Raw genomic sequence first — 21,154 nt, forward strand, 5'->3', positions numbered from 1 at the left:
CGGTGGGATCTGGGATGATTTACATGAGCTGCTGCACTGAAGACAACTCCGAAAATACGGGACAAACCCCGTCCCGTATTGATTCAAAACTGGACGCGCTATTTTATTCTCAAATACGGGACGATTCCGTATTTTAAGGGACGGGTGGCAACCCTAATTGTTGTTCAAGACCACATTTGATCCTTAGTTCATGAAGTATGCATAATCAAGTGTGACATCAGTAGCGAAGAGCCAATCACGTCTTAAAACAAAACAAAAAAACTGTGATTCGCTTCTTGCAAGAGGGTCAGTGTGATACACTTCTTTCTTCTGCCAAAGATTAAGAGAGTGTAAAAGATGAAATTGTAACTTAATCTTTGATTAACAAGCTAACAGTTTAGTCTACTGGCATAGTGCTAACAGTTTCAGAAAAGCTCTTTTGGTTCGCTAAAACAAGATATCAAATGAATATCAGACTTCTAACAAATCAGATTAGAACTATTAGAATGTCAAATCATATGATTAACATGAGTCTCCCCCAACTTTTTACATTGCTTCTACACCACTGCATTATTCTCTGTTGTAGGGTGCCATGTTTGTGTATGTGTTTGTGCGTTTGCGTGTGAGTTTTATCTATTGATTACAGCAGACAGTGAACTCTCACTGGCTGTTAAGTGTGTGTGCAATTCTATTTGTGTTTTGTTGCTTGTTTTTTGGGCCCCCTTCTGTCTCCTCTCTTGAGGGGAAAATCTCTGAATATGACAGGACATGAGGACACCCAACCATGGCAAAGGACACATACTGTGTGGGGAGGACAGACATGCATGTAGATAACAAACAAACGCATACACACACACACACACACACACACACACACACGCAACATCTGCGTATGTTGGCATCCCGATCTGTCCTGTGTCCGTCAGAGTGTGTATGTGATTCTCAGAGACACATTTGTGTCAGCATGATCACAGAGTATGCTTTTGTGTCCATGAACTCCCAGGAACACACACTGAGCTAACATTATTCTCTGGTTTCTGTGGCTTCTGAGGCCTTACACACCTAACCTCAACATGAAATGACATTCACAACTCATTTGACTTGTGTAAACTCAAGGTATTTCAGATTAAAACAGGATGTTTACTCAGAAACAGAGAGTGGGACTTCATTTTATCTATTGGGAATTATATTTATGCTATATACAGAGGTTTTTAAGTGGCAGGAAAAAAAATTCTAAACATAAGCAGCACATAGGAGAAGTGCTATGGAATGCCTTTTGAGACTAAACCCATTGAAACACTTGCGCATACATGTGAAACACTATATATCTGTGCATATATATGAAAGACATGCGATTACATAGAAACTCTTTGCATAAACCGTGCTTCTGTTTCAAAATGAACTAAAATTCCGGTTGCAAAGAAATGACTTCTGGACACACTGAAAATATTTATGCTCTCTCACACGCGAGAATGTTTGAAAGTGCAGTCTTTGTGCAGGTACAACAGTACCTTGGTGATTACAGGGTATATGCAAAGAGTTTCTATGTAACCACATGTCTTTCATATATATGCACAGATATATAGTGTTTCCCATGTACGTGCAAGTGTCTCACATGTATGTGCACGTTTCACATGTATGCGCAAGTGTTTCACATGTACGTGCACGTGTTTCACATGTATGCGCAAGTGTTTCACATGTATGCGCATGTGTCTCACATGTATGCGCAAGTGTTTCACATATACGTGCACGTGTTTCACATATACGTGCACGTGTTTCACATGTATGCACAAGTGTTTCACATGTACGTTCACGTGTTTCACATGTATGCGCAAGTGTTTCACATGTACATGCACGTGTTTCACATGTATGCGCAAGTGTCTCACATGTACGTGCACGTGTTTCACATGTATGCGCAAGTGTTTCACATGTACGTGCACATGTTTCACATGTATGCGCAAGTGTTTCACATGTACGCACAAGTGTTTCACATGTATGCGCAAGTGTTTCACATGTATGCACAAGTGTTTCACATGTATGCGCAAGTGTTTCACATGTATGCACAAGTGTTTCACATGTACGTTCACGTGTTTCACATGTATGCGCAAGTGTCTCACATGTATGCGCAAGTGTTTCACATGTACGTGCACGTGTTTCACATGTACGTGCACGTGTTTCACATGTACGCGCAAGTGTTTCACATGTACGCGCAAGTGTTTCACATGTATGCGCATGTGTCTCACATGTATGCGCAAGTGTTTCACATGTATGCACAAGTGTTTCACATGTATGCGCATGTGTCTCACATGTATGCGCAAGTGTTTCACATGTATGCGCAAGTGTTTCACATGTACGTGCGCAAGTGTTTCACATGTACGTGCACGTGTTTCACATGTATGCGCAAGTGTTTCACATGTACGCGCACGTGTTTCACATGTACGTGCACGTGTTTCACATGTACGTGCACGTGTTTCACATGTACGTGCACGTGTTTCACATGTATGCACACGTGTTTCACATGTATGCGCAAGTGTTTCACATGTACGTGCACGTGTTTCACATGTATGCGCAAGTGTCTCACATGTACGTGCACGTGTTTCACATGTATGCGCAAGTGTTTCACATGTACGTGCACGTGTTTCACATGTATGCGCAAGTGTCTCACATGTATGCGCAAGTGTTTCACATGTACGTTCACGTGTTTCACATGTACGTTCACGTGTTTCACATGTATGCGCAAGTGTCTCACATGTATGCGCAAGTGTTTCACATGTATGAACAAGAGTTTCACGTGTTTTAATGTGTATCGCAAGTTTTCAATGTGTATCGCAAGTTTTCAATGTGTATTGCAAGTGTTTCAATGTGTATTGCAAGTGTTTCAATGGGTTTCTTCTCAAACGGTTTCCCATAAAATGCTGTCATCTTAATGACGTCTCATATGAAGGACAACTCTTTTCTGCTTTTCATCATTGCTAATTACCATTTCTGTACCCTTATCACCCTATATGCAATTTCACTTGCTGTTAATTGAATGACAATTAATGGCCTACTTCCCTTATCAGCTTCATGAGAGGGTTCTCATTAACCATCCTAATGAACTGACCAGTTCCTTATCAGCCACAGTTCAGCTAGCAGCTAATGCTAATTGTTACCAACTCCACTGCATCTGAGGGCTGTTTGACAATTTTGCTTGATTAGGAGTAACACAATGCTGAGGTAAACAAAAATACAATGTAAATAGACTCACCATAGTGATACCATGTTGGAATCGAAGTTTGAAATAATTTAGAATTTTTTTTTTTCAAAGAAGTATAAGTTTATCAATGTTGTATTTATTTGATCAAAATAAAAGTAATAATGTGGAATGCTACTACAATTTAAATTATGTGTTTTACATAGTGTAATATTTAAAAATGTATTTACTGGTTAATATTTTTGTGTGGAAACCGTAATCAATTTTTTCATGATTATTTGATGAAAGTTAAATGTATATAATTTATTTTGAAATCTTGAAAATGTTTAAATTTTTTAAATGTTATGTATCATTATACATGTCCTTACAGTCAAATTTTGATTTATGTGTGCGTGTATACAGTATATATTAGGGGTGTAACGGTACGCAAAAATCACAGTTCGGTACGTACCTCAGTTTTAAAGTCATGGTTCGGTTCATTTTCGGTACAGTAAGGGAAAGAAATGCAAACATTAAACTGCAGGCTGTTTATTACTATAAACTTTTTTAACAATTTGTATACACTTTTTAAAAATACTTTTTAATAAAATAAATAAAATATAATTTATAATAAAATAAAAAAAGAATAAAAAATAAAATACTGCTGCAAAGTTTTCCACTAAATAAAATACTCTCAGTCTTAAACCAATATCATATGATAAAATATAATGAAAAATATAAATAAATAACTATGATTACAGTGCAGCATTACCAATCCCAGCTTGTAGGCCTGCTCATATTTAACAAATATATATAACTTTTCCAAAGTGTAAAGTTGCAGCATCAACAGTTTCAGTTTTTAGACCTGCTCAGATTTCGTTATTGCATTGGACTGATCGGAATTAAGAGCAAATGTCTGTTTAAAATGCCGACGGGAGCTGCGTTTGAATTACAATCATTTTTTTACTAGTTGTAGTGATGTTCACACTCGCGTGATGTCTTTTGAAAACCTTAGGCCGGTGACACACTGGCATATTACACCTGTCAAACATAGTCTATTTTGCCGTCAATACTGTTGACTGTGTCCTTTATCAGTAGGCTTTATATTTATGCTCAACATGAAGTATAGATATTGTTGTCGTGAATACAAGATCCTGGTCTGTCGGCGGTCTCCCTCTGTCACCTACAGTAGCAGCAGCGCACCAGCGCCGCGTCAGGCACGATTCTGGTGTTTAAAGACACAGAAAACGCAAAGAAACTGACACGCAGCAGAAACGCCACGCTCACGCCAAGCAGCCAGTGTTTCACCGGCCTTAGAATCAGCTGCAGGGCGGGATTTGCGCTGAACGCGGAGACTTCCACCACTTAATATGTTCGTTTGGAAACACGAAAATGTTATATGTATGTATATATGTGTGTGTAAATCGACATTTAATCATATAGATTATATACGTATTATTAATATTGTAATTTTTGCAATAATAATCGAAATGTATTATACAATTAAATTACCATATAACTCTCTGTGGCATATATAAACCATTTGGACTATAATGCCCGTTAATGACCTGAATCACTTAAAACCAACCATACTGTACATTTTTCCACCAAAAATTCCATTAGGTTTATCAAGTAACTGACCTTTTTTTTTTTGAAAAGACATGAATTCATTCCACACAAACTAAGCTCTATACCTTACACCCCCATCCACACATATACTGTAGTAACCCTGACCACAGGCTTTCTGTCACACAGGAAAATCCATTAGATTCACCTTCATATAAACCAGCTTTACAATCAAACTATTTGTTCAGAGGCCATTTTTAGTCATGCCTATGGGAGGAACTACGGTACAGTCCACATGTGGATGAAAAAACGATTTTCAAATGAAAGCGAGCTCAGGGGAAAGAACGATTACAATCTCTTCATGATACTAGAAGTAATAACACACATCCTAAAAATAAAAGCTTGTGAACCACAAACACAAATATCTACACACAAAAAAACACAAAGAAAAGGACTGACATGTGCACACAGACAAATGTACAGATGTGCTTCTAGTTGCTGAGAACTCAGCGGTATAAACTTTTTTTTTATCTGACACAGTTGCTTCCGTTCATCTGTGGTGTGGATGTATCAATACACAATCGCCTGTCTTTTGTTCGCAGGAAGACTTCCCCATTTACCAACTCTCTCTTTTCTTTCTCTCTTATTTTCACTCCCTCTGTCCCTCACTTCCTCTTTTTAAAGACTCTCGAAACCTTCTGTAAATTTTTCTACTCTCATCAGGCCACTAAATGCTTTTGGCAAAGAAAAGTGGGTTTCACCATTTTTTTATTGAGAATATAAACACACTAACACAATATATAAAATAAAAATGAAATAAAAATTGTAGATCGTTTCACAATTCACAGACCCTGGCACCATAAACACATGCTCGCACACACAGTTAATGTTATCCATGTAAACCCATCAGGTGTGGTGAGGGCATGACTAGAAAGCGTCTATGAAGTGAAAAATCCTTTCAACATCTATTTAAAAACTGTGCAAGGAAACACAGAATCAACAGGCAGTGCTGACTCATGAACAATCATCTCATTTAATGTAAATACAGCCACCATCAACCATTTTTGTGGGTCCAGTGTAAAGTTTTTTCATTTGAGATGGAGAGACAGGTCACTGCCCGCCTCATCTTTTCATTCCTCTGTGCTGCCTGGTCAACACCCCCGCAGAAGAGCCAGTAAGAAGACAAAGAAATCTAAAGATATTGATTTGATGTCACAGTTAGTTAGTTAGTAAGGAAAGAGCAGGGAAATATCTCTGACATCTATGGCAGGAAAATAAAGAGCATTTCCTTCTTTATTTTGTTAATATCATTTTATTTTACATTGGAGAATGAATGAGAAATATTTCCTTTGATCCAGCCGAGGCTAAGGAGTAAAATGTGGTGTTAATGGAACAGAAAGAATTTTAAGCTGATGAACTAAATGAGTATATTAGGGCTAAGAGAATAGACCATAATCTATTATTTTATCTCTTCACACTCTTTGCTCTAATACTCTCTGAACATAATTTACACATTTATAGAGCAAAGGTGACAAGATCGGCTTGTGGCAACGAACATAAACACTTCTGTGCCAGTGGCAAGAATAGCACCTCCAAAAACACATTCTTAAGACCCCACGAAATCAAAATGAGTTTTGTCGTTTTTAGTCCACTTGTACTCCTAAATGCTGGCAAAAGTCACAAAATTCTATTTCTGTTTTCTGGGAAAACAGAGCAAAAATATTGATGACTCATCCTGCACTACACAGATTGTTATCCAATCAAATGCTCTTCAGAATGAAAATGCCCTGTCCTCTAACGCAGCTAACGAACAATACAGACGTATAAAATCAATGCTGTGATAAACTAAAGGCTTGTGTTTTATACTGAACATTCGTGTTGGTGTGAACATGCATTTTATTATTTTTTTAAATGGGGACATTCCTTCAATATATTTCCCACTTAAACTTCCTGACTCAATAGGAAATACATGAACATAAACAAGTATGTACAGTGCTATTTCATAAGGTCTTTACATGTCCTCATTTGCTGCTGACCTTTCAAATCCCACCCAATGATTAATGGACAATTTGCATGACGTATCATTATGTGGGCAGTACTGGCATGAAAATCAAAACAATGGAAGAGAGATTGATTTTAGATGCATCACATTATATGACACAAATCAAATACAAATGCGAAAATGCTAATTAATAAACAAAACAAAAAATGGCATTTCCCTGCTTATTTTGTAACATAAAAACAGGTGCAGAAAGCCCTGAAAGGAGTCCATTACACAGGTTGATTTGTTTATAGTGACCCATGGCATGTCAAGCCTCTGTCTCTGTGCGGATTCAATTCATGAAGCATTTGAGATGGCAAATAAAGACACATGGTCCTGAGCTGTGATCACAGGTATCACAAAAATCAAATGCACCGCTGAGTTCCTGTGCGATTGTAAGAGCAACAGATCTCGCTGGAGACTGAATCAATCTGCTTCCCTGCCACAGGGCCACCTCAGCTTAATTATAACAGACACATGCTCACACAGACAGCGAGAGAGCACGAGAGATGGAAGGATAAGTGAGACTGATATGGAGTGGGGTGACATAATAAAGGAGAACAGATGCTAAACTGCTCTGCGGTCCTTCTCTGTGGGTCAGAGTCGTGAAATAAGCTATAACGGGTTGAATATGACAACCATTTAGGGGGTTTCACAGAGCTGTGTTTAAAATAGACTTAGTGTGGAAGGAGTGGTCATTACAGTAAATGACTGACATATGTACGTTGGTCTGCAACCTACTATGATCACAGTCAAGTACGTATGTGCACTCAAATCAATGTGCATCCGTTAGCATATCGATGTGTTCGAGGGGTCTAGGGGACGAGGGAAGATACTGTTATTTTACAGAAAGGACGCGGCATGTCAGAGCGTATTAGGCGAGGGTGGCTTGGGCTAAGCGTCGTCCCTCTGACAGGCAGCACAGGAGACATGGCATAATGAGGCAGGGCAGGGCCGTCTCTCTCCAGCCCGCGCCACTCAATTACCCAGCAGGCTTTTAGTGCCAGCAAGCTCCACTACAGCTAAATTACCCAGGGCCCTGTCTCCACTTAGAATCCAGCCACTGTTTGAGCGGGTGGCTTTGTGACTGCCCGCACACACACTGGCTACTAAAAGGGTAATAAGGTCATTTGAATGCCGGAGCCATTAGGTTAATGCCACTCAAACACACAAGTGTAAGGACGGAGAGAGCAAGACAGCAAGAGCGGGCGAAAAAAGGCCACTCTTTTAGATCGAAGCGGGTCTTCTGTCCAGTTTTGTCAAGCACTGGGGTTTCAATGAACTGCGTTTATATCGCAAGAGTAAATCATTGCGCCGGGTAAGCTTGTGATGGAGCTAGGCTTACAATTCTAGGGCTGCTGCTGACGTTTCTGTGAAGGATTGGCGCAGATGTGGTTAGCTTGCACATGCATACACAGCCCCGGTCTCTGTCCTTCACAGAAGGCCCTTAGCGAGAAAGCGAGAGACTCTGGCCAGTGCTATTTAGTTCTGTTTATCACAGGGTAAACAGATCAGTCACAAGCCAGAATGGCTCACGTGTGAATCGCTAATGCCAGTCCCCCCAGAAAAACGTGATTATGCGATTGCGTGATTTAATGCATAATCAGCCAAAGGCCGCATATTTATCGGGCCGCATGCGGCTCTTTTGCCGCATAAATTGCCGATTTCAGAAAGCAAAATATGCGGGGGTAGCATGATTTCATAATCCCTGTATTTTAGTTGCAAAAAACTCACATATATATTAGCAGAAAGTTGAAAAATGTTGCGTTTACTTCACACAAGTAAAGCGCCATTTTCCCCCTATTGCCATGGGAACCTTATGAAGTGAAGTAATTACGTGACGTGAACATCATCCGCAAACTCCACGGTGAAACTTGAAGCGCGCAAATCATTCTTATTTGCCAACAAAAATAAGCGCAAAAAAAAAAAACGCACAAAGCAGTTTCCTGATTTGTTACATGACAGTGGAGCCAAATTATATTGCGAAAACTGTGGTTTGATGAAATAGAGAAAAAAAGGTGATTCCCCCAACACCCCCGTCTCACTAGGCTACTAACACTGTTGTAGTTTCATTCAGAAGTTGATGCAACTTTACAGTTTTAAGATTGCACTTTTTTGTTACAGAACAGTACCAAAAACTTAAAAAGTTGTAATTATATTAGTAGTATGTAAAATAATTTACATTGCAGTAAGAGATTGCAACTTAAATATTATGTGATTTAGTATGCTCGCTTATCATAGGAAGTAATAAGAAATTACTCTTTACATTAGGGTAGAAAAAGGTGTTGGGGAAATCACATTTTTTTCTCTTTTTCATCAAACCGCAGTTTTTGTTCATGCAATTTAATCGCATAAAATTGCTAAAATATCCCGCATATTCCATCGCATTTTTTAAGAAAACATGCCGCAAAATCAAGGATTTTTGCCCGCAACAATCACAAAAAAAATCCACGTTTTTCTGGAGGGACTGTAATGCGAACACATTACACATATGACCAAAAACAGAGGAGCTAATAACTGTATAACAGTTGCGCCAAATTTAAAGTATGATATTCAGGTGCAAAAACTTGAATTACTCTGTCATTTTTTATTGTACAGATAATAGAAATACATCTTTGAAACTGTAAATGATCTACTTTTATTTGTAGACAAGTGACTTAAAAAAATGTAAACGGTTAATAAAAACTAAAAAATTATCTTAACGATTCTAAAATGACACTGATCAAATAATGATCAAATGACAGAGAAGAGCAAAGTGACAAGACATAAGTCTATATGTCTGAATCAGGCTCTAAAACAAGCATATGTAAATAATCCCATCAGTGTGCATAAATTATTCTAAGCTAATTCTCCCCATTATTTTGTGACAAGACTGAAATCCTCTCTCTCTATATATACTGTATATGTATATATATATTAAAAAAAAACCTCCTTAAAAAGGCATTGACTAAACCAAAGGAACACACACTGCTACTTGTCTAAAGTGTTATCAACTGCACAAGCTGCATTCTGTTAAAAACGGTAAGGACAAGCAATTTATTGTGTCATTACCGCCTTTAGAGCTGATTCAAGCACTCAAAGAATGACTCAAACAGTTTATGGAAGAAGATAGCAGACAGAAAAAAAATGATTACAGACAGAATTCACCCCTGGGTTCAGATGACAGGAAGGTGTGAATAGATTAAGGAACAAAATATTATTATTTTTTTGCTTTCTAGCACAGTCTTTGAAAACATTAGCAATGTTACAGTTCTATTATGCACAACCAACTAAACACAACAGGTTGCAAAACATACTGGATGAGTACTGCTTGTTATAAAGGGGTAATATTACGAGGAATACATTTTACCTTGACATTTTGAGATTAGATGGCATTGTGAAAATACACTGGTACTTCCTCAAAACTTTTTTCATAGGACCATAATAAACTAAACTGAAAAAAAAAAGACCTTGCATATCAGAAACCTGAAAACAATAACGCAACCTCTGACATTTACACGAAAACCTTGCCTTATTCTGACTGCACATAACACCTACAGCTCTGCAGGTACCAATATTACTCCCTGATCACTTCAGTCTGATCTTAACATTTCTTTGTGATCCTGTGAAGTGATGCAGGCTGTTATTGAAGGACAGGGCAGCATACATTATGAATAATGCATTATATGACCCCTTTAAGTCATTCAAAGTGAATATTATTTTCTGTTTGAGCTGTAGCTCAACAGAAAACACTATGGATTAGGCTCTTTGTGGGCTACAGCATGTTGTTGTTTTGTGCATCTCTCTCTTAAGTGTGACTGTGTGTGTGTGTGTGTGTAATAAGAGCTCTGTTAATTAAGTGGCTGTAGTGCTGTGCTCCTGGCTAGGAATGGATCAAACACGGGTGCTGGCCAGCGGGCTCCCCGCCGCCACAGATGAAATGCACTGCAGACTTTAAAGACTTCCTGTCATTAGCCTAGACCCCGTCTACTGACTCGTTCACAGCCCAGATCCCTCCATTCCGCCACAACAATGAGCACTGTCATAGCTCTGAATAAAAAAAAAAACCCTACAGTAACAAAAGAGCTGGCCTTTTACCACACACAGAGAGGAAGAGAGAGCGAGAACAAAAGTGAATGGTTTAATTAATATCCAAATGCTCTGGCTCCACCTGGGTTGCATTAGCACACACACACACTTAGCAGCCACCTGACTGGACGTCTGCGTGGTAAGTGTGTGTGAAGGATGGCTGAGGATCAAAGAGCATACTATCCTGCTCCATGTCCCATTCCCTTTCTGAAACACTTACAGACAATAATAACAGAGGACCGGTGTCCTTGTGGTTGTTACCCAGTGACAATGAGACCAACCCCGGGCCAAGCTAGTCAATTATTTACCAACTCCTCATGCTACAACACTTTAAAGCTCTGCTACTGAAAACATTCTTCCCATTCCCGTTTTAATGCGATTTAATGTCCCTGTTGCATGGACACTGATCCACGTTTTGTAAGTCGTGCACAGTCTCCGTTGCTGTCAATTCGGGTCTTTGTCAAACAAACCGCCGCGGTTCTGTTTCTCACCCTTACATTTCACGATAGCACTGCGCGTTGTGTGTCCATGCTTGACTGATTTTGTGCAGAGGCGACGAGGCTTTGAAAACAAAAGATGGTACGAAACAAGACAATTGGCGGTGCTATTCTTGACAGGCGTAGGAATGCTAATTAATCTGATTAGAATGAGACGATTAAATCCATGATGGGGGTTCATATTGCCAGGCGCTCCAGTCCTGGCATGTGCTGGCAGAGCGATCGACCCAGACGAGACACAAACTGACATTCGGCGAGTGAAGCGGGGCTTTGAGTCTTGCTATCTCATTCGATAGCTACTTGGAAAAGATGTTTTGGTTTGAATGCCTTCTCTTAAACTGTCGATAGCCCTCCATTCCTGCAGAGTATCTTGTGGTGCCTATTATGAACACGCTCATTTGTCCGCAGTCCACGCCGTGAGGCTTATGTACATAAAAGGCACACCAGAAGCAAGCAGACCACCCACTGGAGATAATCAACCCTGCTTTAGACAGCACCCCCTTGGTCTGCTCTCAAGAGCCCGGGCGCCTATACCGCCCAGCGACCCAAAAAGGAGCCACGGGTCATCCATCACCAGAGCCTACAACACTGGAGACTCGCACATGCCACACATCAATAAATGTGTGTGTCCTCTCCGACAGTCACACATGAATGAAAAACACTTCGACATGCATGAATACTTTCACACAGACTGAGACCTTGAGCAGTACTGGAAAATTTTAAGATCAAGTCCACGCCAAAATCCCTCAATCCCTAAATTTCCTTTTCAGGAAAGTAGACCCGGAACTCAAAAATGTATGTGTGAGTTATGTTAATTAAAAATGTCACCGTTATAATTAAGACAGTCAATCAATTAAAAATGTTAAATCAAATGAATCAGATAATATGCTGATTAACTTATCACATATATCAATATTAGCTAAAAGAAAAGCCATTCAATGAAGAAAAAAATAACTGGCTGAAAAGCACTGAATAAACAAAAAGTGGCTGATTAAAAATTAAATAAAATACAAAATTAGCCTGTTAAATAGCATGTCACTGCCCTAATTAAACCAGAAAACATTAAGTAATATTATAAATAAAATAAATTAATTAAACACAACCTGAAAATTAATGCAATGAAAACCATGAAAGTTAAACATGGGTAAATGGATGCACTCTCTAAATCCAACAGTTTTCAGGTCATACTAAATTAATCAAGTTTTAAATGGATAGTCCTAACTAAATAAATAAGCACATATTTTATTGGCCTACCCCTCGTGGTCTGCAAAGCTAAAATGTTCTGTATGTACAGCTGATCTGTCCTCCTCTCTCTTTCCTTCAGTCTGTTTTAGATTGTTCACTTGTCTCCAAATCGATACATATTACTGCTCTCCTATAGTGAGTGCATTATGACACACTGTGGCTGGTCCACAGTCTCTGACAATTCAGCTCTCTCGCTCACACCGAGCAGCAGGAAGAGCTTTCATTAAAACCTTGCCAACTACTCTAAGTACAGAGCGCACCTCTGATATTCCGGGCATACCTGCCCTGCTTGCAGGAAGCTGCAACCAGAAAGGTCAAGAACAAAAGGAGACTGGACACTATCCAGAGAATAGTTATATAAAGACAATACGAAGCCAAAGAGAGAGAGCAACATAAAGACGGTTATGTACCCAAATAAGAGGGCATCTCAGAGTCTTCCATTGTGACAGCAGATGTGCTCCTCAAACGGTCTGTTGTGTACGGTCCATGTCCTTGGTTGAGGAGTGTCCATTGTGATGCTGTAATGGGGCTCAGCTGGCAATACTGATAATATGCTTACAATCACCACATCCGTCAACATAACATGGCCTGTTTAAACTGTTCTTGCCTGTGAGAAATGCAAGGGGCAGAGTATCATAGCCCTGCGAAAAGCTGTGAAAATAACTCAATTACAGGTAGGAGCAGAGGCCAAGTTCAGCCTTGATTCACTAGCCCGCTGAGCTCATTGTTTTAAAAAAAATATTCAACAGCATCTTAAGTATACCAATCAATTATAACTGGAATTCAAAGTGCGAGAGAATGCTGTTCGTTGGAATGGAAAAGACCTTGTCCGCGGTGACTGCGCTCAGTCAGATTTAATCATAAAGCTGGGGTAGAACAATACTGTAACCCTGCCATGATCTCTCACACACCTTGTTCAAGGCTACTTCACAAGGACCTGTCGGACAACAGCTTCAGAAGAAACCAAACAAATAGAGATTTGATTGAGAGACTGAATGATGACCAGTAGACTAAAGTACAGAGCTATGCATTGATTTCCAGATTTCAAAACTGAACAAATGAGCTTTTCACCCTTGAAATAGTTAACTTATGGTCATAGTTAAACCCAAGTAAACATAATCAGGTGTTTCTTCACCCGTGGGCACTTTTAACATTTCACCATAGTGTCACTTACACATTTGGGATGGAAATAATGGGGATGGAAATGTCAATTTTTTACATTTTTAGAATAAAAGGGCTGACTTCTTTGTCTTGATAAGATAAATTTCACAGCTAAAATTGTGTGCATCCTAAAAACACACTATTAAATAATATTTGCACTTTATTTTAAATATGTGCACACACCTGTACTTCCAGTGTACTTACCTCAGTGCTGGGTAACATAATATTACTGTATATTAAGGTTGAGTGTAGGGGAAGATTCTGGTGTAGCACCTAGTTATTAGCCAGTTATTGTATTATTTATTATAAAAAGTGCATAGTTCAAAAATGTGGAACAGGACTGTAAATTAAAGTGCTACCAATATTTTCACAAGGTGTAAAAAAACTAATACTTTAGTAGTGAACTTTGGAATAGTCATAAAAAATAAATAAAAATAGCTATAATAATTTGTATTATTACATTACTTCTTTATTTACTATACTTTTTTTTGTGAATTTAAACTTTTATATGGTAAACTCAAGTCTGAAACAAGGGTAACAAATAAAAGCGTGATAAAATGCTTGGAATGGTTTTTAATTGTGTTCTTCATCTAACAAAGCAGCATCGGAAAACTGTTTTAATTAAATAAAGTTGTAATAAAAATAAAAATCAACCCTTGGCTCAACATGGCCAATGTTGAAGAAACATTCATTCTTGTTTTTTGGGTCCACGTTTCATGCTGGTTACACTCTATCCTATGTTAATTATCTTATTCATAAAGTCTTTGCTTGAAATATCAGCGATCAATTCAGTTAATGTATTTTCTGGCACTGTTTGACAATTCCCCTTCAAATACTGAAACTAAATCCAGCGAGAACATTTCTGCAGCTGTAAAAATCACATGAATATTTAATGAGGTAAGTACAGAGGCAGTTTCTGATTGGTTATCACAACTGGCTAATCAGCTAACAGCATTGTAAAGCTAAAAGTTACAAATGTGACATAGCATAATCCAGGGTTTAAATGTGTGTTTATTGGGTTATTTGAGTATGTTAATGCACAGTGTGAAAAGCTTTAATATACATAAATGTATAAAAAAGACAGCCATGACCTAATACATCTGTCAACACAATATCTAAGATCAAAGCAAAGATTTCAGTGAAAGTTTGAAGGCAAAAAATAAAGATTCTTGTGTTTACTAGGATGGCGTGATGAGGAACAAAAACAAAAGAGTCTGAAAGACTTATAATTAAATAAAAGTGTCCATATGTAGAACGGCGGTGATTATCTTGTTTGTCTGCTTGTAGTTTCAAGAACAAGACCAGACAAGCAGTTTAGCAGTCAATCTCCGGGACTTGTTTGTATTGAGTGATTTCAGAGACACAGATTTATAAACGGTTGACCCGGTTAACACTGGGAAGGGTATTAAAACTGAGAAGATTGAAATTGGGTTTAGCTGACGTCTACAAGATACATCTGAATATCAGAAATACGAGAGTTTCAGACAGTAAGTTCTCTTTCTGAGCTTGAGCTTACATAAAGTGGCCCAAAAAGTACTTGGACACTGAAGTCATACAATGTCCAGACATCATAAAAATAACTTTTTTGGGGTCACTGTATGTTAATGCAATACTCCGTGTATTCATACAGTGTCTGCGCTACCATGCAAGTCTCTAAGTCACTCTACTTTTTCTTGTGCAAACCCTATTTTTGTCAATTTCCACTTTAAGGTGGACAGCTGTTTTTCTTCTTTACCATTAGCAACAGTCAACAGTAAATGGTTACCTTCCAAAGCCCCTCATTTCACGGTCTTTGTGTGTCTACGGCGTCATGCCATGAAAATAAAGCCCTTTTCTCTTTGCTCTGTACAGCATGACATATTCCCTCTGCTTCCTACCCTGAGAAACACTTTGTTGCATATTTTCAACCTGTCACGGTAACGCACCACTGTGACACAAATGATGGAAATTACAATCTTTCAGTAAAATGTAGTCATCCATCAAAAGACACTTTTAATACACAATAGGCTTGTGATTGTTGTTTTGCATTTGAATTATTACTACGTAGATCACTTTGACACACTGTCTATTCAAGTAAATAAAGAAATATAAAAATGACATTTACCTAATTAAATATGAATGAAAAATAATCTATTGAATTAAAGATTTACATTCATCAGCAAACTACTAACACTTTCAAGTTGCTGTGCAACTCTCTTGGTTTATATGTTGTCAGTTTTAAAAACTTAAAATTACTCATTTGAACTGATGGCTAAGGACAGAAATTGTATGTGAAAAGAGTGGGACGATAATGCAGGCTATAGTGCTACAGGAACCACGGGTTAAAGTGTACATTTTTTAATTGCTTGACAATAATGAAGTGGGGGAAAACAATGAATATTGTGCATAAAGAAAATGAAGTCTACAGCACATTTAGGAACATCATGACACAATTTACAAGACAATTAATCTTATTTTATTACCCAAAATTGCAATGAGTTATGGTTTTACTTTATCCATTAATTTTCAATTCTATAACAGAGCACTTTTACCGCATTACAGCAAAACAATACTACTAGTGTATACATTATATTTTATATATATTTATATATATATTTATATTTAAATTAAAATTTTCAAAGTTGTAAATAAAGTATTATTGGAGTACGTTTTACAAGAAATTTTCGTCTTTCTACTTTTTTTTTCATTATGCTTGAAAGTTTGCTGTCAATTTCTGAGTGCAAATTGTTTAATACACCTTTTGAAAAGTCTAAAAAGTAGGCTTCATTTTTAGTAAAATATTACTTATTTTATCATTTTGATTTTGGAGTGTAACAAAAACAGAAAACAGTTCTTCACCAACTTCAGCACATCTATATCTACAGGAATCTATATGCAGCCAATGCCATCTGGTCAATGTGTGGCTGTGAATCGCTGTCAGCGCGAACGGCCCATTGTGGGTTTGCATTATGACTGCATTATGCAGAAAAGTTATTGCTAAGATCTTATCTGCATGCAACAGATGGTTTAGTCGATGGTTTGATCTACCTTAAAACCACCTGTAAAATGAGTGATAAGGTGTGTTGGGGGAAAAGACAAAAATATTTAGTCTTCCTGAGCACAAGGGCACCTTACATTTGCCAATTTTTAGGCAAAAGCAAAGCATGTTGACTTCTTTGGTCACGAAAACTACTAAACTGCAAAAAAGGCATCCTATCGCTCTCTCCATCTGCCTCTCCCTCACTTCTTTCCCTCGTTCTCCTTCACTCCATCAGATTCTCTTCTCATCTTTCACTCTCTCTCACTTTCGTCTTCATAACAGGACATTTGCTCTCACTTACAGCCGGCAGTGCACTTCCTCTCAAGGGCAAGAGAGGTGTGAGAGAATGAAGTGCTTAGAATGAGAGCTAGAGAGAGGCATGGAGCATGCTGTTAGCACCCTGTGTCATGGTTTGCCTTCCCTTAGGCTTAATTTAGACTTCACACACACATGCATACATTCAGATATTAGTGGCACATAGAAAAAAAAAGACAATTTTATACTCCGCAAGGTCTCGAGTGAGACAACGCACAGGTACAACTCTTCTGATGACCACATGACTTCTTCCTGTCTGAGTGGCGGTGGGGCATATGGGGCAGATATTGCACAGACATTGCACAGACGTTGCGTGGACGTTGCTGAATGAGTTCCCTTGTCATGGTGTTGTTATACAGCGTGATAACAGTATGACAGTTCGCACACTCACTGTGTATATTAATGAGGCCCTCTTGAACAGGCCCTTATGACCTGCTGACACACAGACACACAGTCTCCAGAAATCTGCATATTATTGTAACTTACGGTAGCTTTCAAAGATTAGTGTAGGAGGCTACATCCTCAGACCATAAAAAAAAAAGGAAATATTAGTACAACTATGTAGGAAAAAATTTTTTTCCAAAAAATTACCGTTATTTTTCCTCAGAAAATACTTTAATAATTACAATATACCAATAATCAACTATTTTTGCATTATTTTTGCGAAACAGAATACGGTTTTCTTTTGCAAGTTTATGTTCTTAATATGGAGTAAATTTCAGTAATATAAAATTTAAATATGCTTTGCAACATAAAACTGTAGGATTTAAGTCAATAAATATAATAAAAACTCAGTTTATAGTAATTTAACTTTTAAAGCATCACTCAAAATGTCAGTTTACGTTTCAGTGCAACATTAATAATAATAATAAAAAATTATACAATTACAAGAATAAAGTCATAATATTTTTAGGAAAAAGTAAAAATTATGAGAATAAAGAAGTAGCAATTACGAGATTAAAGTTATACAATTTTGAGAGTATAGTCTATATTGTGCATGCAAATGGTCCGGATTGGGAGTAATTGGGAGATATTCCAGTGGCCTGGCAACTGATTTTAATATATGTGGGATTATTAACAGAAATCATACCATGTGTCATATACTCACAGGGACAGCATGCTTGGAAATAATATTTCAAGTCGTTCATTATTGGTATAGCGCCAGCCACCAAATAATAGCATTAAGCTGTTACGAGGTTGCGAGGCATTACATAAGCTATGTGCTTTTGCTACTTTTAATATAAAACAAAGTCTCAGCTTTCAAATTCTGTCAGTTTTATAGTTTTATAGCAAAATACAAATACGTGTTTTTCACGTTCTTTAATGTGGCATGACAGATCACTGTATTCGCCTCAGGTTAAGTGGCATGTGAATCTTTTCAACATTTGTCTTCTGATGTTCCTTCATGTTTATCTTACAATAATCGTGTAGCTGTTACGACTTAATTCTCATAATCTTGATTCTTTTCTCAAAATATTTGAACTTTATTCTCGTATTTCTACTTATTTATTCTCATAATCTTTGTTTTTTATTATTTAATGTGTCACTTAAACACCTTTGTATCATTTAAACTTTAAATGTCATTTAATATGTCTTTTTTTGTTTGTATTCATGAGAAAAAATAAATTAGGGCAGAACCTGATTTTATCCATCAGGGATTTGATTGGTTCATGAAAGGTAGGCGCTTCGTCCAGAAACATAATCAGCTTTTGAAGGGCTTTTTGAACAGGACCAATTATGTTAACATTGGTAAGGTATATAAAAAAAATAGGTTAGCTAATGACTTTACAAGATTTTATAAATACACATTAACTAGTATAGTAGCTTAAATAATGGTAAAATAGCTTTTTGCCAATTGGTTGACATTAGTTTACCTCAGACATCAGAAGAAACATGGTTTCAGAGTTATTCAATAATTTGAGGAATTATTTTGATGAAAAATTCATAAGATTTTTGGAATAACAAATTGCAAAGCAGGAAAGTGTACTGAAGAGTACATTTTGATAATCTGAAAACTTTTTTTTTTCCATTTTCTAAGCAGAATACTGAATGCAGAAAGGTTTCAACAACAGAAATGAGAATGCTACACTCAGCAAACGATACAAAATATTTAATAAGTGAAACCATAAAGAAGCTGAGGATTTTATGAATGAGACTCATTCATCAGGAAATGTGCCAAGAATGTTGGGGAGTTCACATAAATATTGTGAAAAAAGACAATATTGCACAAATTATGGCACTCAAAGCCATATTAAGAGGCTGCTTTCATTACATAAAAACACACCTAGAAAATGTGGCCCTCATAAACACATTTATTTCCAGTCGCAACCCACCTTAATAATACAACATCAAGGAGTGCATATGTCCTCTTCAGCTGCGTGTCAGAGCACAACTGAAGTGTGCAGGCTAATAGAGGGATGATCTGTATGATAAACACAGTTTGCTCTGTACACATCTATGCATGCAAACATCAGGCATCAGGAATGAGTCAAATAACTCCCTCGATCAGATTCTCTCATCATATTCTGTGATCCTCTCCTCTCTAAAGAGGCCTTCAAACAGGCCCATCACAACTCCATAACCATCTTGCTCCCCGTCATCACAAACACAAAAACACCTTGTGACTTCTGTCAGCCCATCAGTATAAAGAATTCAACATTTCCAAAGATAATGAATTCCTTGGTTAATGTTTGCCACAGGTGAGGATTTGTAAGCAGCACAATAGATTTAAGGGATGATGTAATAGGACTGCCACATACAGTACAGACCAAAAGTTTGGACACACCTTCTCATTCAAAGAGTTTTCTTTATTTTCATGACTATGAAAATTGTAGAGTCACACTGAAGGCATCAAGGGCTATTTGACCAAGAAGGAGAGTGATGGGGTGCTGCACCAGAAGACCTGGCCTCCACAGTCACCGGACCTGAACCCAATCGAGATGGTTTAGGGGTGAGCTGGACCGCAGACAGAAGGCAAAAGGGCCAACAAGTGCTAAGCATCTCTCGGGGAACTCCTTCAAGACTGTTGGAAGACCATTTCAGGTGACTACCTCTTGAAGCTCATCAAGAGAACGCCAAGAGTGTGCAAAGCAGTAATCAAAGCAAAAGGTGGCTACTTTGAAGAACCTACAATATGACATATTTTCAGTTGTTTCACACTTTTTTGTTATGTATATAATGCCATATATAATTCCACGTGTGTTAATTCATAGTTTCGATGCCTTCAGTGTGTATCTACAGTTTTCATAGTCATGAAAATAAAGAAAAGTCTTTGAATGAGAAGGTGTGTCCAAACTTTTGGTTTGTACTGTAAATAATAAAAACTGCAATGAAGTCTCAATTTTCAATTTATTCTTAAATAAAAATGTAAATAAATCCCTATCACGTCCAATGGCATTTAAACAGTTTTTTTAATCCGCCTTTAAAATTCTTGTTACATACAACAACAACAACAACAACAACAACCACCACACACACATACACATACACATACACATACATACATATATATATATATATATATATATACACACACTGTATATATAAACCGAGAGAGAGAAATTTATTTTTTAAACTCTGTAGGATCATGTTTAAAATAAAAAATGCATAAATACATAAAAAAATGTGTTAATGTAACTGTTAAATACATTTTTTTTAAATCATTGTCATTTTTTAAGTCGACTAAAATTTTTAAATGTTCAATAAAAATGTAATTTATCTTAAATTTCAAAACAATTTGGCAATGTATTATTCATTCCTACATAAAGTTTCAAGTATGTCTTTATTTGTCAATTTAAAAAGTTATTTACTTTTCTTTTTCTAATTACATTTTAAAATTTTATTACATTAAGTTTTTATATTTATTCATGCCACAATAAGAAGTTTATTATTATTATTATTATTATTATTATTATTATTATTATTATTATTATTATTATTATTATTATTATTATATTAAGTTATATTTATTACGCATGATGGTAACTGCAGTCTTGCCATCCCAGTAAGCATATATTAAGTTATCCTTGTTTTCCAAGAGTACTTTACATAACAAACTGTATATGTAAATAAATAAATAAATAAATACATGC

At 37.2% G+C, this 21,154-nt stretch overlaps 1 protein-coding gene across 2 annotated transcripts in view; it reads right to left on the reverse strand.

Moving 5' to 3' along the window:
• LOC113048033 (transcription factor SOX-5-like) overlaps positions 1–21,154 on the reverse strand; it is a 164,936-nt gene that overhangs the window by 126,928 nt on the left and 16,854 nt on the right. The window lies entirely within an intron of this gene.

The sequence above is a fragment of the Carassius auratus genome, chromosome 29, assembly GCF_003368295.1.
Source record: "Carassius auratus strain Wakin chromosome 29, ASM336829v1, whole genome shotgun sequence".
NCBI classification, from domain to species: Eukaryota; Metazoa; Chordata; class Actinopteri; order Cypriniformes; family Cyprinidae; genus Carassius; species Carassius auratus.